This window comes from Lissotriton helveticus, chromosome 1_1 (genome assembly GCF_964261635.1).
Source record: "Lissotriton helveticus chromosome 1_1, aLisHel1.1, whole genome shotgun sequence".
Lineage (NCBI taxonomy): Eukaryota > Metazoa > Chordata > Amphibia > Caudata > Salamandridae > Lissotriton > Lissotriton helveticus.
This window is the reverse complement of record NC_136057.1, coordinates 495469265-495488840: the sequence shown is the minus strand read 5'-3', so window position 1 is coordinate 495488840 and position 19576 is coordinate 495469265. Positions and strand designations below refer to the sequence as shown.

The 19576-nt window shown below is 41.4% G+C and overlaps 1 protein-coding gene across 1 annotated transcript in view; it reads right to left on the bottom strand.

Moving 5' to 3' along the window:
* Positions 1-19576, bottom strand: part of ABTB3 (ankyrin repeat and BTB domain containing 3) — a 778151-nt gene that overhangs the window by 289144 nt on the left and 469431 nt on the right. The window lies entirely within an intron of this gene.

Here is a 19576-nt window from a genome sequence, read left to right as displayed (position 1 = left end):
CGGGACACCCATGGCACACCACATGGGCACTGTGACGTGTGGGATAAGCTGTGAGCATGCACAGATGTTTACATGTAGATTTCTTATTTTGTCCAAATTTCCTTTGAGGTATTGCCAGTGCATACATGCATACAATCATCCATTTCCCATCCTTACACACTAGGGCAGATAGGGGAATAAAGTTTGTGCACTTGACCTTCTGGGTTTACAGAGACCATTCCTTAGGGTTTAAGGCTGCTTTTAAGGCCTTTTTCCAATAAAATATTGGATGACTCAATCTAAAAAATGTTTTTTAGTATGGTAAAGTCATGTTCCCATACTACAGTGAGTTATCCTGAGTATCCTCCTAAAAGATAACTTTGCAACAATTAGGATTTCCTTTTTATCACTATCTACTGCTAGAGTAGGTAGTGCTTTAAGTACTGTAACACAATTGATAATTCTTAAGGTTCTCAATGCTTTCCTACTACAGTTTTATTTTTTGTTGTATGAGTTTTTTTAGTTGACATATATTCTTTTTAACAAAACTTTAAAATGTGGGCAGTTCAGTAATGTATTTCTTCTGTTGCAATCACTGCAAACAATGTGTCTAAGATAATAATTGATGTCATTAAGGAAAGTAATAACTGCTTACAGAAAGGCATGCACCAGGTTTACCAAAAGTTTACCAATAGTTCTTGCCTGAATTTGGCATTGGAACATCCAAGAGCAGACTATGGTATCTAAAACATAGGCCCATTGAAAGGTACGGTTGATCCAACCCCTCAGAGTTGACTTCCCATCTTGGCATTAAGCATGGGACTATGAACACAATAACCATGATGTCGGACAGCTTACTAATGAACAGAGATTCACAATTCCCGTGTATAATGACTCTTTTCAAAATGGATCACGATAAAGTTTCAGTGCTTGGAGCCTGTGACTGGAGTACTAGGGTCTGCTTTGAGTGATTTTCTTTTTTTAAATTTAACACAGAGGCTCACAAGGGAGATGTGATTGAGGTTGGGGACGTACGTTCAATCTGGTCTGCTTCATGGTTCTAGATTAGCTAGTTTTGTAGGGCATCATATATAGGCCATCTAGCTTGTGAGTCTCTGTGGTTTCTTACACTTACTTAAGATCTTTTGATTTACTAGTCATGATCCTCAACAGAACATATCAAGTTTGAAAGATCAAATCATATATTTTTGATGCATGAGGTTATCATGAGATGGCATTCAGCATTCAATGTTGCGATAACTCATTTGGCTTCCCTACACCTCTTCTCTTCTCTTTTAGCAAAGATATGAGATCTCCCACTTGTGTTTAGTTTCATTCATGCTACTTTATATTTAGGTTCTGACATTTGTCCCTTAAGTCATGGCATTTACTAGCTTTTCACAGCAAGGGCACCCCAAACTTTCAGGGAACCGCTGTCTTTTGCCAAATGTTTTGCCTTACTCTTCCATATTTTTCTGAACATGTTTTTCTTGGTGTTTCAGACTCTGCACACTTTACCACTGTTAACTTGCGTGTGCTCTCTCCTCCAAACATGGTAGAATTGGCTTTCATCCAATTGGCTATTTAACTTAAAGGTCCCTATTAAAGTGGTACTATGTATGCTCAGGGCCTGTAAATAAAATGCTACTAGTGGGCCTTCAGCCCTGATTGTGAAACCCTCTAACGTAGCCCTTTAAACATGTCTCGGGCGTGCTGCAGCAACTTGTGTGGGCAGTTTTAAACTACCATTTGGACCTAGTAAGTTAAACCTTTTGCCAGGCCCAAACCTCCCTTTGGATTACTTATAAGTCACCCGTAGGGTAGGCCCTCTACAACCAAGAGGGCACGGTGCCTTGTATTTACAAAGTTAGTCATGTACTTTTAAGTTTTATTTTTTCCTGGTACTAAAAAAACCTCCTAAATTCGTTCTTCAATACTGTGAGGCCTACGTTCCCCATAGGATACCATTGGGTTAATATATCACTTTTAATAAGTGATAAATTTCATTTGGGAGCATGTAGGAATGTCGGATTTAGTGCCTAAAGAGTTGTAATTTAAAACCCTCTTTAATAGAAAAGTCAGATTTTAAGTCACATTTCTGAAACTAACATTCCCCCTCAGTCAAGAGATCTGGGTTAAATCCATTGTTCTTTTGCTCACCATGCCAACCAGTTTAGAGCCAGCCAGGTGCAAATCATCTTGACCCTGCTCCTTGTGGGAATAGTCTAGGCCACACTGCCAAGCTATAGTCCTCCCTGGACCAGAAACAAGCATGCTGGCGTGCAGAAAAGATGGGGTCAACCCAGATCTGTGACTGGGGGTGAATGTTTAATTAGTTCAGCATTCCGTCCATCATCTGTCTTTTTGTATTTGTTGCCCTGAGTGGAAAGGGTATTCCCAGATGTGGGTCCCATAGTCGCTATGCCACCAGATTCAAGCTAGTCGGGCTGATGAGGGGTGATCCCCCAAAACTGGTCCCAGGATGCTTGCTTCTGGTCCTGGGAGGACACAGCCTGGCAGTTCAGGATTAACTGTTCCCATTGGAAGCAGGATCAAGACTGATTTGCATATGGCTGGGTTTAAACGGGAGTGCCATGGCGTGCAAAAAGAGATGAATTTAACCTAGATCTGTGACTAGGGGTGAATGTTTGATTTGTTCAGCATTCTGTCCATCATGTGTTCTTTTTGCACTATTGGCATTCCTAGCTCTGATAAAAATAGAAAATCAGAAGGGGCATTTACTTACTGTTTTTTTAGTATATGAATTGTCTTTCTTTAATAGGCTTGGTAAACACTTACAGAAGGAAATTGTAGTAAACTAAGCTGAGGATGCGGTCTGAAATTTATTTCCCAAGTAAGTATGCAGCAAGTGTTCTTTATGCTGCATACTGTGTAATGTTTAACCTAATCTTAGTCATCACTTGTTTATTTTTCTTCATCACTAGGGAACAGTGTTGCTTGCAAGTATATCTATCGTTCAAAATGCGCATACCACATGCTTCATATCAATGTAAGACGCAATATTATATTGCTTGTACTATTTCCTTTTACTTTGCTAAATGTTTTTATTGAGAGTTTATGAATTAGCAACCTAAAACTTTGTTTAGGCAATTGAAGATAATAGGTGGGCCAGGGTCTTTCTTACATACCATGGTTTCTAAAGTCTTCAGCAAACTGCCTGATTTGACTGACCAAACTCTCCAAGTCTATGTAACATATGGAACAAGCGAGAGTGCACCCTTCTATAAAGTGGTTTGTGAATATAATCGCTTTTAGCTGAAAAGGGTCGATACGTAGTAGGGAATGCAAGCAGTGTCCAGGGACACTGTAAGGTTGGATGTCTACAACTCTTGGTACTGCTGTCCTACCCAACTATTTTATGTTCTTCATAATAGATGTTACACTGCTTTTTTGGATCTGTTTGAGGTACCACTAATCTAGGAAATCCACCGAATAGCACCAATATTGCTCTCCCTATACTCGTGATGCCTTCTGAAATTGGTCTCCCATCCTATGCGCCTCAAGGGGATACCTCTCTATGATGCCTTATACAAGGCCCTTTCTGGTGGCATTCTATTAAATTTTGTGTTCTAGTAACTGAGCCCAAAAAGATCCTTACGGTAAATTAGGTCAATGGCCTGTGATAACAAGAACCACTTTGTTGTTCTTTTTTCTGTAATGAATGAAAGTGTTTATTATCATTATGTTTATTAGAGAGCAGATGGGGGCATGACTGTGAATGCCTTTGGGCCATCACAAACATGTTTTTGTGGAAAAGCTAAATGTAATGCGGAGAATGGATCCTGTCCACATAAATGGACAAATGAGTCTACCCCACCCTCAACACTTCTCCCTCTTTTTCCACTGGGGATTTTCTAGTGGGATACACATAGTTTATCACCATAGCAGTCCTTCTGGGAGATTGTCTTTGTGTGCGGCATCTAGCCACTAGGCACTTCAATGTATTCTTAGAGTAGGATAGGCGTTCAATACTCAGCAACATCTGCACAATCCAAGAAGTGAGAAAATCTGCCCAACCTGACTTTTTAAGTTTCTAAACTTTCATACTACAGCGACCATGACTGCCAATGTGCTGCTACCCAACGTCCCGTGACACGAAATATAAAGAAGAGCATCTGAAGAGATACATTATCACCACACTGGTACAGACCTTCACAGCAACCCTATTGAGGTGCTTCCAGGACATTGGAGTTACATTCTGCACGTCTATGCTGATCTAGGATGAAGCCCAAAGAACAACGTGAGGCTTTGTCGCTTTCCTCTACTATTGTCCTGCCTGTATGGAAAGTTTTGCGTGCTCAAGGAGCCAGAGACCTGTTTGCTTTCTTGACATAGATCTGACTAGCCAATATTCCCTCCTGAATCAGCAAATGCCTTTGGTATATATGTTAGACCCACCCCACCTCACCAACCCTTCTACTTAAAAGCCCCCAGCCATGTAGATTAAGTACGGTCCCATCACCAGTCTAATGGCCTGAGGGGTTTAAAACGTATATGCTACACATAGGGAACCCTTAACATGGCACAATATTCAACAGTTGAGCATGCAGTTGGGTTGCCTTCTGTGCATAACGGACGTTAAGGAAGGACCTGCAAGTCACTCTTTGTGCTACTTTATCCTTGTGGGCTCACAAATCATTCGCCGGATGGCCAGAGCCAATGCTAACATGCTTCTTCTGAAAGATCTGTCCCACATCATATCAGAGCTATTGCTATGTCAGCAGCACTTTGGGGTCATGAGCTATCTGATTTAAGTTATTAGGAGACCCTAAACTAGAAGGCAGCTCACATCATCCTATTTACAAATATTGTTGGGAACCCCAAATATGAATAATTCTTATAGTTGTATCTAGGATATATCAACTGTGAAATAACCTGCTAATCTTTTGTGGATTTGAAGTCAAATTCCCTCTACAGGGTAGTGCACTGTTTCATATGAACCAGGATCGCAACCCCAGTATTTGTTCACACTTGTTTATGCTTACCTTTGTGTTTACTAATATTACAGTGGGAGTCATCAATCTTCAACGTGTGACTGACTGATGGCATGTGTTCTACTGTTCCTTGAGGGCCCTTTGCTTAAATGTAATCACATAGTTAAGAATGTAGAAAAAGACTTCCTTTGCATAGAACATTCTGTTCATATAAGGACGCTATTAATCACATTGTTAAGAATGTAGAAAAAGTCTTCCTTTGCATGTAACATTTTGTTCATATAAGGAAGCTATTATTTAAGATGTCTGCCTCAAGGTGGGGCTAACAATCAGCCCTGACTGGAATTAGAAAGGTTAGTTCTGTTTAACTTTTATCAATAAATTGTTGATAAAACAATGATAAATGGTAGAGACAGTGAAATTATATGATTCGGTTGAGCATTTATATTACAGTTATGGATTTACAACTTGTCACATAATTTGACACATAATTTACAGATTCCAGCAAAAACTGTTGTTTACAAGCTCAAATAAATCAAAATATTACTGCTAGAGACTGTGTCTCGTAATGCTCCATAATCTGTCTTTTCCTGTTCTACAATGTATTTAACACTGCTGCAGACTTTGGTGCTCTATTTCCACACACTAGTGTCACTAGCAATGGTAAAGCTCAGCAGAGTGGCTTGAGTTCTGTCATAATGATGATAACAATTTCATAAGGACCTGCGAAATCTTTTTCATATTTCACAGTTTACTGTATAATATAGGGTTTAATACCAATACACGGTGGACAATTGACGTAAGATACACGTTTGATTCCTAAATTTTAGAAATACCCATAGTACATAGTAAGAATGAAAATGACACCGTCACGGGTGAGTATCACGCTTTATAAACCCCCTGATTGATTGATTGATTGATTGATTGACAGAGCACTCAGTTGGTCTAATAAGTACTTTGTTTTTTATCCTCATCCTAACCTCCATCTTGGATACATCAAAAAACCACATCCCCTGCAAACTTCCAAAAAGGAAATTTGAAGATTGAATCCTGAGCTCTGAAACATCCATTGGTGATTTCTAACACAGCTATCAGCACACTGAATTCTTTGTCTTCACCCATGACCTTCAATCCTGGAAAGTCACCTTCCAGACTTCTTTAAACACTGCTTGTTTTTTAGGATCCCATGAGGATGCTGATTGTCTTTCACATCCTGGCTGGGAATGCCTACCTTCTTCACTGTTAAGTGCTACTGCAGTGTCAAAAGTTATCTAATCCAACCAGATTCATAGTTTTATCCAACTACCGATTCAAATAAAGCGTTTACTAGGGTGCTAGATCTGACCTTAAACTTCCTACTCTACTCTACTGTTATCACAGGCGTATTTACCTCATGCAGCCTGGATAATTACAGTGCACCAACTCATCTAATTCAGAAGTCATTCTTTCTTCTGATAGCCCTCTAACAAGGCCCCCTTCCACTTACTTCCTTATGTTTCATCCAGTACATTGGTACTGGCTAACCTTCCACTGCCACTGCCTGAATAGTGCTGCCTAACTATGACTCTGCCCCTTTCCTCATTAGCCCTCTGAACCCATGTCTTTTATGCCCCCTATCATCCTGTTTCCAGTACTCTTTCCACTGCTCATCCATTCATTTTAGGGATTGTAAGTAATGCTCAACATCTTGTTCATCCATGGCCTATTGCGCAGACTTCAGAAAACTGCCCTGACAGAATTGTGGCTGACTGCAAAGACAAACACACTAGACACTACATCCTTTAGAAAAAGTGGGTCACATGCTACCCTGGTCAAATTGCTCTAATCGTTAAAGATTCAATAGTCTCCAAAGAATTCAACTGTCCCAAATAGAACTCCTTGGAACAACATCAGCATCAGCATCTTCTGAAATGTCATACTGGCCAAGCACCTTCCATCTTTTGTATGGTTGTCTACCATTCAATAACGAAACACTCAAATCAGTTTTTCATCAGTGTCCTAGACTTAGTTTAACACGTATTGACTTGTTCGAAGTGTATGCTCATTTTAGGTAATTTCAACAACAGTGTAACCACAAGACCCAGACAAAATCTGGGATGAGGGAACCAGAGGCATGGGGTTCTAGGAGCCGGCAGCCTCCAACAGAAACTGTTTACCACAATAGAGCCGCTCCCAGTGGGGTGTTGCTTGTGCTAGTGCTGATCAATTTGTGAGTGCAAGCATTTCACAAAAAGTGAAGGACTGGTCTCACACATCACCTGGTGTCATGCTTCATCATTGACCAGTCCTTGCCCTCTAAAAACTTGGTTTGATAGAGGGCGGGCATACACCTGACGACAGGGATGCACTTCTAAACTAAGTGGGAGCCCATACAAAAAGATAGTGAGGTTAAAAAGCCATTATAGATGTCAAATACATTTTAATGTTTCTGGCATCTATATGGTAATTAAAACAGAGTGATCTGTGTTTTGGGGATATTATTGTCCCCCCACTGGTATCCACTGGTATCCATTGGGTCGACATGTTAATGCCAAATGGCCCATTAGGGTCCATTGCATTCATCAGGACCTAAATAGATAAATAAACTGCGGGCTCCACTCTTACCAGACTATGGTGAGAGGATTTCTACTGAGTGGGGTGATATGGATCACACTCCACAGTGAACTGGCCTGTATCTAAGGCCCTATAGTTGGGACACTGTGCCCCATAGGAGGGTGAGGGTAGAAACCCCTTTGGTCAAGCATGATACGTGACGTGATCTCCGCCTCTGCGCCTATATCTGTGCTCCTCCACCAGATCACAGTGGAGTGTGATCTATATCACCCCACTCAGTGGAAATCCTCACTCACAAATTGATCAGCACTAGCACTAGCACTAGCGACACCCCACTGGGAGCAGCTCTATTGTGGTAAACAATTTCAACAACTGGCCCGAGGACCCAAAAAGATGCTGCACAATATGCGGCGAATGCCCTAGGGTTTCTTCATTTTGTGAATGCCACCATTCACAGACTCCACTTTTGTCCTAACTGGGAATTATTGACTGGCAGCCTATCTCAAAGTCTGGATGAAACGTGGTCCACTTTGCTGCCAAAGGAGATTCAATTGCTCATATTGCATATACAGCCTAGAATGGTGGGGTTTCTTTACTAGAGGGTGCTCTGCCTTGGAGCCGGTCCATCAGTTAACACCATGGAAAAGATATAGGAAACAATAACGTCTACCCCTAACCACGTACCCTTTTCAGCAAGAGACAAAATACACTAACAACTTTTCAAAAAAATGGCTTTCGGAGGAAAAAATATATACCTGCTTTTAGTATTAAATTACATACACAGATAATTCTTTCAAAATATATTTATACATGTTGATGGCTCTTCCAGAAGCTTGTTCTTTCTCTACTGTCCAATCTCAACAGCTCTGCAATTATAGTATAGTATGTTAAGAAATAATAACTTTTCCCTTGCCAATATCCCTATTACAGATGTTTTCCAACTCAACACAAGCGAGAATTCGTTCCTCTACCGCATCGTGCTATGTGAATTCTGAATGGTTTCTAACACTTTATTACTCAGATTGTAAAGCTGCTATAATATCAGCATCTTCTTTCCTTTTTCATGACAATTTTAGTTAAAGCATCCATCATCTCAAGAGAAGATCCCCAAGATCTAAAGCTCATTCAAGTGATACTCAAGACATCAAATAAAAACTGGTAGTTCTTGGCAAAATTAGGCTATACACCTTAGAACGAAATCAAAACTGAGCATTTCAAGTAGACATATGATCTATTTCGCACCAACTATTTCTGATATACTCTGCTCAATCCATTTCCTACTGTTCTAGTCCGGATTTGCTTTACTTGTGACCTCATTTCACCCAGGGACCCATTAGCCATTTACTTACTCAAAAGATGCCCTCTACATCGCTAAAAGGTCATCCAGATTAAAATTAACTAATTCAAAGGAGTCCTGGTGAATCACTTCATAAAGCGCCACTCCATGATTTTTTTCTGAAAGTATTTTCTTGGCATTAGGACACTAGGCACTTTACCCCTGCTAACCAATACTGAAGTGCTTGTGCTTTCTCCTTAAAACAAGGTCAAATTGGACTAAATCTATTTGGAACATATAATTTACTTCTAAGTCCCTGGTATATGGCACTACATGTACCAGGCTTGTAAATTAAATGCTAGTAGTGGGCAGTAGCACTCATTGTGCCACCCACTGGCGTAGCACTGTAAAACATGTTTCAGGTCTGCCACTGCAGCCTGTAGCAGTTTTGAATTGCCATTTCGACCTGGTAACGCAAAGCTTTTGTCAGACCTAAAAATTCCTTGTTAAAATGTACACGTCATCTCTAGGGTAGGTTATCCCCTTTAGGGCCTATCTCCCCATTAGTTTCACACTGGCCTACCTTTTTTGATTTTAATAACAGAGATATGCAGTTCACACTCAAATTCATTGAAAAGAATAATTCCTTTTTAATGGTAAAGTCAGATTTTAAGATTTCATTTTAAAAATGCACTTTAAAAGCATTTTCTTGTCCAGCCCAACTGCCTTCCTGCCAGCATCCTGGGTCACATGACTGAGAATGGCTCTGTTGTTGAGGTTTGTGTATTGCTTCCAGACAGTCCGGCACAGGAGGCATATGTACGAGGGGACAGGGACTTCCTTACCCTGGCCTGCTTACATTTCAAAGGGCCCTGCTTGCAGCACACACAAAGGAACCTGACACCAAGCCTGTCCTGACATTTGTCACCGTAGACTGTTTGGAGCTAAAACCAGAGGAATGGGGAGAAAATACCAGAACCAGTTTCACAGATAGGTCAGGGAATCCTTCCACTCAAAGGCTGCCACCAGTTATAAAAACTGGACCTTCGCAAACACTCATCAGAACACTCCTAGACCTGTTGAGAATTCAGAAGAAGGAGAAGAACTGTCTTTCTGCTTGAGGGACTGCCTTGTTGTCTGAGTAAGTAAGATTGGGTCTGCATGCCTTCATCCCAGACTTCCTAGGGTGACTCCAAGGGTCAGTTGGCTGGCCTCCTGTGTGAGCTACAGGAACACACAAAGCTTTCAGAGGCACCACTGAAACTGTCCAGCTGATCAACAACAACTGGCCCTGCCTGGAGCTGCATGAGCCCTGCTGCTGGCCTCTGTTGAGTCCTGAACCCCAATAGGTGCCACCGAAGTCCTGGACCATTTGTTGGCATCAGTGAGAGCGTCTCTTGAAGTAAAAGGAGAAAATTCTGAAGTTTAGGCTCTTTCTGATAGCGAACGGGCCCATTTGTGCCAAACCTCTGCCGCCCACAACAACTGACAAAACAAAGCTCTGGTGAGACTCGCTCTTTGTGCCCTCAGCGAATGTTCGTGATGATTGGCAATGGGGGACCTGAATAATGTGCTGACAGCAACTGTCCATAATGATTAACCAACGTGACGGTCCAGCGACGACTGGCTCTTTGTGCTGCAGCAAAGGCCATACCTAATGCTCGAACTGCTCTTCGTGTCGAAAACCTCCTCTACACAGCCTCCTCCAATGCAAATGGAACTTTTTGTGCCAGAAATGAGACAGTAACTTTTCAGTGCGACTAACCTGGTCCTAGTACTCAGCCTGTGCTCCATTGTGGTCGACTTGAACTTTTGGCTTTCCCCTGGTCTAGCATGGCTAGATAACTGCGAGTGGTGCTCTCTGCTTCTTGGTGGTATTTTCACTAAAAGCTTTAAAATTCAATATCTACGGCTTTCCTAATTGGATATTTGCTGTTCTAGTATCAATGTATTTATTCAGTATTACTCTATTTTGTCGTAATTGGTTTAGGATTTCTTTTCTGTTGTGCTTACACTTTATTACCGTTTGTGTGCTGCATAAATACTTTACACATAGCCTGATTGAAATGGAGCCACGCCACCACGGGGTTAAACACAAGTTAATTTAGTGACTTTCGTGGTTCACCCTGGCAATGACTATGACTAATATTTGGAGAGGGTTCCCACCCCCTTCAACTAATACTCCAATTTCTTACAAGGGAAATTTAGAATCCAACTATAGGCTAATTCTTTGCTCTGTGCACCAACTAAGATTGATGAAAATATCAGGCTTATTTGCTCTTGTACCATCTTAAGAATTGCAATATACTGGACTTTGTTTGTGAAGGTTTCTTTTTAGCCGCAGTCAACTGGACACTGTTTTGTGCTCATGTTGGATGATCTCTGATTGGGCATGTATGCGGGGCAACCTGCCAGCCTTCTTGACCTTTCTGCCGTCTTTGAATCACTGGCTCTTTCCATCTTAATCCATTGCTAGGCAGCAGTGGACCTGCAGTGTTTGACCTTATTCTGGTTCTCCTCCTTTCCCTATGGATGTAGTGAGTATCTGACTCTTCTAACTTTCCACTCCAAGCCACTGTTTGCAATATGCATAGTTCGTTTAATTACTATTGGTACAATAAGATCTTTCAGTGTGGAATTTATATCCAGTGCGGGTATAATCCGGCTGATCCTGTTACTTTAACTGGCTTCCATAGGAGCTTCAAAATAAGTTCCAGTCCTGTCAGAATCCTACTCAGGCCTTGATGAGCAGGAACGTGTTGAAACACAATGCCAGTGATACAAACGTTTAGACTTCTGGCCAGGACACTCTGTGGAGTTTAGGATTCCTGGCTGAACAGATGGGTCCTCTGTTGAGCTCAGAATTTTGGAATACAGGGTATCAAATAAATTCAATGGTATCTTCCTGCTCTCCCTTACAAGATGATTGTTAAAAAGATTCTACCATTCATAGTTCAGCATCAACGAATATGGTTTTGGGTAATGGAAATACTTTCTGAAATAGACCATATTATTGTGTGTTACTTGGGACATCCCCGAGGGACGATGTAGAAATTGCAGACTTTTAGAATATTGTTGTGAGACATGAAGTTAATTAGCAGAAATTCTATAAGTGCTTCAGGGGTACTGAGGACTTTGTTGGTTGCCCATTGCTCAGCAGATTGTGTTTAAGGTTATTTGCATTGATTACCATGCATGTGTTCTTCATGGGTACAGAGGTGTCTGCTTGAGACTTAATCATTATGTTCTTCTTTGTCCAGTGCAATCTGGTCTTACATATGCTTATCATTATATGGAATCAGGCCTTTGAAGTCTTACACCCGAAGTTGTGGTACCTTCTGCCATACAACCTTCAGCTTATTACTAACCAATGGCGCTGCATTGGGACCTTAAGGCTGATGTGTTTTTTGGGGGATCTCTGTTGCACCTCTTTTTAATGCAATTCAAGTGACAAGAGGCCATTGTGTGTAGGTTGCCATGACGTGCTTTATTTATTCACTCAGTCAATCTACTTACTTTGTGATCTCACATGCCAGTATCAGCAAGTTGCATGCAACTACTTCATTAAGGATATTTGCACAATACAACCACAAGCAAAATGTGACTTGTTTAGATCAGGGGTATCCAACCTTTTCTATGATGGGAGCTACTTCTGATCAGTGAATGTCACCCTGAACTACTCAAGACATTATTACTGTTACAGTATGACCACATCCAATAAGATTCCAATTCTGACCTCCCCATATAGGATTACCAACTATGACCACCCCTTACATTCCCACATTCAAGCTTCTCTACTCATACTCCTTTAGTCATTTGTTCTTTGCCAAGTATTCATTTACACACTGTGATTGATAGAACAGGCCATGTAACATAATCAATCTATATGTAACCTTGCTAATAGAGGTGGCTGTCGTACTGCCTCAGGCTGTCACAGTCTTTGTTTATTTGTTGTTGCGAAGACCTGGTATTGGTTTGACTGACTGCTACTCCAAAGTTCTGAAAATGAGGTTCACTACCTCCTTCAATGTGACCAGATGCTACCAACGACCTACTGGGCTTAGCGGCCTATCTACGAGCTACTTTCAAGGAGCAAGGTGAGCTGACAGTCGCTCCCGAGCTATTGTGTGGAAACGCCTGCTTAAGATCATGAACCTTCCTTTAAGCTGCAAGTCCACTCTCACAAACGTTGAACACTGTGATGAAGTCTTTCTCTGAATAAATTCCGAATATTGTTTCTAAGTGGACAATTTGCACTCTTTCCTCACTGAGACTGTTACCCTCATAACTGACCTCCCCAGAAGGCAGGTGCTTGAACTATTTGAAATAAGTGGTGTTGGTAATTATCGGTACTTTAATGTATAGAAAAGATGCATGCTCTTTACAACAGCCAAAAATACCCTTAAAATATTATTTTCTTTTAATGGTTCTATGTGTGATAATATCTACATTATTGTTGCATTGATATAGTACTCACACAGTCAGGAGGCTACTTCAGAGCATACAAACATAACAATCACAACCCTCTCATATCCTTGCAGGTTAAACTTCACTTATGTTCTCTATTACACTCCTTATAACACAATCTATCACAAATAACTGCATTTGACATATTAAGTCATCACAGATATTAACATGATGAATTCACTAATAGCAGTATTTATAAATTCTGAAAGCAAAATTTGCAATCCGTAGTCTGTGCTTGTTGCCTTGCCGATCTGATTGAATTTTAATAGCTGCATGCATTATTTTTTAATGCAGGCTTATGATTTGCCTAAACTAGTCACTGCTTTGCAGTGACAGGTAAATAGATATGAATGTGTCTTGATCATCTTGTCCAAACAATTTGATTTCATTACATAGCAGTGGTGTGCCAGAAAATCTAGTGAGGTTGAAATGATGTTGGCACTGAAGGACTGTGTGAGTAAAATGAAATTATAAAATGTAAATCAGATATGCACGTTTATGTGCGTAATACACATTGCAAAGTTAGAAACTCCACTATGACTACCAGGAATGGTTTAAGGTTATCAACATTATCCATGATGACATGACAGCCTTGCTCGTATTAATTGGCGCTGGGTCCCCGCAATAATTTAGTGAATCGAGCTTCCATGCTCAGGTCAGGCTTCTATGCTCAGGTCAGGCTTCCATGGTCAGGTCAGGCTTCCATGGTCAGGTCAAGCTTCCATGATCAGGTCAAGCTTCCATGATCAGGTCAGGCACTAGCGCAGAGCGGAGGATCCTCTTCAGATGCAGATGGAAACAGGATTTCAAGGTCTAGATCACACTAGTATCGACTGCTCTGCAGTGCAGTGTCAGTAGCCAAGATCCCTCTTCCCCATGAGCTGCTGCCTAGGGGATGTATGACGTTACAACGCATACTTTTACCACGCCTACCATTACCACGCAATTTTTACAACGCAGGATCCATTACAACTAAGTACCATTACAACGCATGTATTTACAACGCAGGTACCATTACAACGCATACCATTACAACGTAAGTATTGGTAAGTTTATAATATTTTTTTAATGTATATTAATTAAAATTAATATAATTTAATTTAATTTAATTTGATTTAATTAATTTTATTTAATTTTATTTAATTAATTTAATTTAATTTAATTTAATCAATTTAATTTAATGTAATTTTAAATTAATTGTATTTAATTTTTACCCTGTAACCCTTTACCCAAAAACCCAAAACTGACCCTGAACCCTAAAAATACCCCTTTACCCAAAAACCCAAAACTGACCCTGAACCCTAAAAATACCCCTTTACCCAAAAACCCAAAACTGACCCTGAACCCTAAAAATACCCCTTTACCCAAAAACCCAAAACTGACCCTGAACCCTAAAAATACCCCTTTACCCAAAAACCCAAAACTGACCCTGAACCCTAAAAATACCCCTTTACCCAAAAACCCAAAACTGACCCTGAACCCTAAAAATACCCCTTTACCCAAAAACCCAAAACTGACCCTGAATCCTAAAAATACCCCTTTACCCAAAAACCTAAAACTGACCCTGAATCCTAAAAATACGCCTTTACCCAAAAACCCAAAACTGACCCTGAACCCTAAAAATACCCCTTTACCCAAAAACCCAAAACTGACCCTCAACCCTAAAAATACCCCTTTACCCAAAAACCCAAAACTGACCCTGAACCCTAAAAATACCCTTTACCCAAAAACCCAAAACTGACCCTGAACCCTAAAAATACCCCTTTACCCAAAACTGACCATGAACCCTAAAAATACCCCTTTACCCAAAAACCCAAACTTATAATATTTTAGATAAAATTATATACTTACCAATACTTACGTTGTAATGGTATGCGTTGCAAAGGTACCTGCGTTGTAAATACATGCGTTGTAATGGTACTTCGTTGTAATGGTTCCTGCGTTGTAAAAAATGCGTGGTAATGGTATGTCGTTGTAAAAGTTGCGTGGTAAAGGTTGTATACCCTGCCTAGGGTGCTCCAGACACATTTCATTGTCTCTCCTGCCATCTTCCCAGTGATCTTCTTTGGATCATGAAGCAGTAATCAGTATTACTCAAGTTACCACAACTCATTTTTTATTAGTTTCAGAAATATTGAAGGCTAAATCCACACACCAAGATTCCAACCTATGTCATGCCTGTAAATCACACATATATGCTATGGCACTCGCTTCATAAAGGTTTTAAGGTTGTACTTTATTATGCAGCAGTACAAAAGCTGGAAAGCGAAAACAGCATGTTTTAACTGTCAAAGCTTTTCCTACATCAATAAAATAATGAATTAGGTAATTGAGAAAAAGAACAAAAAATGCTTGAACTCGGTGGCAAAGAAAAACAGCAATATTCAATGCAAAACGAAGAATCATAGCACGTCTATGTAGAGAGAATAATTTCACGAACAATGCAAATAGCAAATCTCTTTAGCATAATAACAGCAATTTAAACGTATTTATTTTACTTGCTGGTTTCTGTACAATGCCCAGACTGCCTGTCAGTCACTTTTGAAAGAAGGGAGTCCCGTTAAAAGAGACGGGGAACGCTACAGATGTGTGAGCTGAAGAAATCTGGCCCAGGCACAAGGCTGAATAGGAGCATTTTCAGCCCATTCATGTACTTTTAAGTATGTTACATAAGGCTAAAGGCGTCCTATACATCATGAATGTAATGTAATGTATGTATACTTGTAAAGCGCACTGTTACCTCGTTACGTGGCGTCCTGGCGCTGTATACCGCTGGGGAACCCGTCCTGGCTTTCCCTGTGAGAGGGCACCCCAAGGTGAAGCCAGGCATCCCCGGCGTTGCTGGGGCCGTTGTGGAGATTAAGCAAGCTATTTTGCAGAGTGGGACCCATGTTTAGCATAGGCACCTAAGCGAGAATTATCGAGTCTGTGGACATTGACCCAAGACCCTGCCGCGTCGGGAATTGAACCCTGGTCCCGGGCCGACCTCTGCTTCTGGGTCTGCCGCTTCTACCCAGTGAGCCACACTTCTCCATAAGAGAATAAGCCATAACGCATACTACGGCAGATTGCTAGCCAACAAAACGCGTGTAATAAATATGCTAGGGCGTATGCTCATGTCGGTATACGGTTGCTAGTTCAATCCGTGAGCCAGGTAATAGCCCTTAAAGATATAACCACCTTGTTTAAATACGTTCAATCGCAGAAGCTTTACTCTTAGGTTAAAGGTCGGCGTGGCAGCTCGTGTAACCTGATTATCAAGTGCTCAAACCCCGAGGCAGGCTTGAGAAGTCGAGCAAATATCACAAAGCAAAAGCACGCTTTTAAGAGTCAGTCTTGTAGGTAGCTCACAGATAAAACACCGTAGAAAGGTTGGATTAGTATGTCAGACAGCTTTACTGACAAAATGTTTGCTGTGTTTGAAAGGCCCGCAGTAGAGAGCCCACAGTCACGACTGCAGAAATTAACTTTTACATGTGTAAATGGTCAAGCACTGGGATGTCTGTGTGTTTTTCCACATCACAAATGAAAAAGGATGCCTTTGAAATATGCATTTCATTAGCCATTTCTGTCAGGGACACTCAGACACTTTTAAATAATGTGTCATGACTGCGCTCAGCATTATACACCGAAAGGGTTAAAGTCGCCATGAATGAATGAGGTCACCTGCAGAGCAGTATTCACAATCTTTTATGGCTGGTGGTCTTACACTGATAATTATATGCAAAGGATAAAAACAATATGGAACATCTGGGGTATTTACACTAAAAACGGTGCACTTGTGCAAGTCTATGTCCCTTTTTCAAGTTTCTGAGCATTGACGTAAATGATAGTGCATTTTAATAAGACTAGAGTTTAAGATTAACGAGTACCTTTTCATTCTGTTTGTAGCGCTGCAGCTGCGATCCTTTGAACACCAACGGGTTGTGCTCTCTACTCATTTCAAAGTCAAAACTGTATATTTTTAACGTTGCTTCAAAGAAGAACATGCAAATATACCCTAAAAACTCATAATTGGTCGTTTGACCCGTGCACGTTCTTCAAAAGGTAACATTGTAACAAGTCTATTTCATTATAACACACAGGTCATGAAACAGCCTTGAGGAATAACTTGAAATCATCATCGGATCTACGTACATCACTTTGTGCATAAACGTTTTGTCGCAAAAGCAAAGCAAAAAAAAATCATTATTATGTGCACTGGTTCTTGGATGGCTGGCCTGTACCGGAGCATATTCTCTCTATGCAATGGAGTTGTAATTTAATATTAATGAGCAATTACCAAACTTCCGGCTCTTTGACTCTAGGTAGATTGTGCGGCATTACATTGTTTTTATAGACACCCAGCAGATTGTTCTACAGAAGCGTGAGTAGTGCTTTTAGGTTTCGCCTGCACATCGCTTGCAGTGTCTTGCAAAATGTCTTGTAATGAAAAAAAAATTCTTAAAAGAGCCCATTACTTAACTTTTTCATACCATTGGTTTGGTCCCAAGTTATTTCCTGTCTTCCTATTGGTCAGCAGCTACACCTGGTCTATGGCTTCCTCCTGGACTTCTGAGTCTTCGTCCATGCCATGGTCTCACACATGCACACGCTGCCTCAGTCTCACACACAGCCTCCTTCATGCACACACAAGCACACTACCTCTCTTCTTCACTCACAGTACATTTATAAGTAGTGTTCTCTCAGGGCCAGATTTTTTAAAAAGGCACGCAACGCAGCACAGCACACAAACGGGCTGCGTTGCATTGGGTGACAGGGTGGGTGCAGGGGAGCCAGGGCCGAACTGACTACCGGGCAGTTTGGAATGCTGCCGAGCTGGGGGCTCATTTCATTGCAGTGGGGGCTGATTTCGTTCATGGAGACCTGCGTGTGCTTCGAAATAATGAAAGCAAAACGAATTTCGTTTAGTGCAGGCAGGTCTCCATCAACGAAATCAGCCCTCAGCTCAGCAGCATTCCAAACTGCCTGGTAGCCAGTCCGGCCCTGAGGGGAACGCCATATCTACAGAGATATGGATCTCTCCCCCCTTTCCATAGTGCTTTTATCAACTGCCATACACCAGACACACACCTCAGCGCCATAGCTCTAGGGTGCGTTCCTGAGTCTAGCATTGTTTTTTTTTTACAGGAGTGGCACCCTTTCTGTACAAAATACTATGCTTAGACAAATTTAAATCTGTTGGACTTGGCCCTTTTTGGCCAAAGTTCCCTAAACTTTTTGCCTTTCCCCAAGACCTTTTTTCTGACATGGTGTTGCCAACTTAGATGCTTTGGGCACTTTACCACTGCTGATCAGTGTCAAAGTGCGAGTGCTCCCTGTTGAAAGTGTAATTGTAATTGGTTGTCCATGATTGGTATGTTTGCCTTACTAGTAAAGTCCCTAGTAAAGTGCACTATGTGTGCCAGGGCTGGTAATGCAAATGCTACTAGTGGGCCTGCAGCACTAATTGTGCCACCCACACAAGGAGCCCTAAAGAGAGAACTCAGGCCTGCCACAGCAGTGCACGCATGTGGGAAACATCCTTTACAACGCAACTTTTACCACGCAGTGCCTTTACGACGCAACTTTTACAACACAAACCATTACAACGCATTGCGCTGGGGGGCGCTCTAGGATAGGGAATATGTTTAATTTACTATCCAACACCTTCCCTAGTGTCCACGGGGACTGGAGTTGGAATAGTAAATTAAACTATTCACTATCCAGCACCCCAAAGCGCTATGCGTTGTAAAGGTTTTCGTTGTAAAAACCGCGTTGTAAAGGCATGCGTTGTAAAAGTATGCGTTGTAACGTCATACATCAATGCGTGCAGTTTGTTAAACTGCCTTGTTCTGACAAGTACACCCACTTGCCAGGCCTTACCCTTCCCTTTTTATGCATATCAGACACCCATATGGTAGGTCCAGGGTACCCCCTGGGCAGGGTGCAGGGTATGTGAAAGGTAGGACATGTACTGAGGTGTGTAAAATGTCCAGACAGTAAAATACTCTCCATTTCGTTTTTCACAGTTGCAAGGCCATCTTGCCCATAGGACAGAATGGGGAAGGCTGTGCAATATGTTTCCAGCCTATCTTCTCATAGGCTTAAGATGGAGAGGTGGCGTTTAGTGTGCCTGACCTCACAATTTAATAGTGAAGGTGGTTTTTGCATTGTGTGTTTAGAAACCGCGCTTTTAGAAGTGGCTGGTTTTTTTCTTCTAACAATTCTGTGTGTCTCTGCCTGGTTGTGGATTGACTGTCTCGATTTGAATGTGATAGGATCTGGGAAATGTCTTGACCCAGGGGAGGAGGTGAGACAGCAACTGCCTGACCAGCATCTGGAGTGTAGGGGGAAGGAGTAGCTC